The following is a 1325-nucleotide window of genomic DNA, read 5'->3' as shown; positions in this document are numbered from 1 at the left end:
CCCCTCCGTCCCGCCCCGCGCCATTGCGTCGTCCCCCTCCGTGCAGACGCCCCGTCCGTCCCGCCGCGACATCCCATCGGTCTTGCCGCGCGCCGCTTACCGCAGCCGTCCCGCCGCGCCGCCGCCCCCGCCGCAAACTTACAAACTATGGAGTCAGATTGCATTTGAAATGTTGGTGCCAAACATTGTACTAAGACGTGCTTCATTGACGGAATATATTATAAATTTTCATACTACAAGTAATTCCAACTTGGGGCGGGGGGGGGGGGGGGGGGAATCGTGGGGGAGGTGTGCGCGCGCGCGTGTGTGTGTGTGTGTGCGTGCGTGTGTGTTTGTGCGTGTGTGTGTGTATGTGTGAGCGTGTGTGTGTGTGTGTGTGTGAACAATATATTACTTCTGGTTTTTATATCGAAATAACCTGTTAAAACCCATACACTTATATTGTATCATAGCAGAAACATACATGGACGTACAATGTGGCACACAGGGTCTTTGTTTTGTTTCGTTTTCTCCCTTTCAGAATTGCTTCTGATTTTTATCACGTCTAGAGTTCAAACGTAAGTGTGCGTATCCGGTTTCAGTCGCACTCTGTAAATCAGTTCTCAAATTCTTTAAGTGGTCAGATATTAGGGCCAGAGCATCAAGCAGTAATGAATATCATAAAACACGACCCATTCAGCTTATACAAACGTTGTATATTAGCACCCCCTCCATTACCGACCCTCTTGGAACGTTAACACTATAATAATATGATCCCATTCAGAATCGGATGTTTCAATTGCATTTTTCTCTCTGTTAGCATAAGTGTATGCCATGTACTGTGATAAACAGTGTATTGAGGAGTGGATTAAAAATGCATTACACGGATATACTTAAAGATGTATTGTATCTTCAAAAGTAAGTATATATTATATTAAGAAACAAAAATCATATTTCAAATAAATAAATATGTACGTTAGGGGCACACCGCTCTCCCCCTGCCCTATCAGCCCCCTTCCCTACATCCAACACTGTGTATATATGTATATATATATTATCGTCATCGAGATGTGTGTTGGGGAGAGTAAACAAAATTCAAGTGGGCTCACACCTAGTTTAGATTACCAGGATGCGGATTAACGGAACGATTCACAGCTGACAGATATCACATTTCAATTTGACTCCCAGACTGTGGGGCCTTACATCGTATAAGATTAGTTGTTAAAATAATTCTCACAAGTATGTGGATTTTTCCTGTGGATATTATTCTAAGTTAGGTGAGTACAACATTGGCAAGACTTCCGAACGTTTTATTATTGACTGAATATGTTACACTTTTTTGGAAA

This window comes from Gigantopelta aegis, unplaced genomic scaffold (genome assembly GCF_016097555.1).
Source record: "Gigantopelta aegis isolate Gae_Host unplaced genomic scaffold, Gae_host_genome ctg4951_pilon_pilon, whole genome shotgun sequence".
Lineage (NCBI taxonomy): Eukaryota > Metazoa > Mollusca > Gastropoda > Neomphalida > Peltospiridae > Gigantopelta > Gigantopelta aegis.
The sequence above is the reverse complement of the archived record's forward strand: the minus strand, read 5'-3'. Positions refer to the sequence as shown.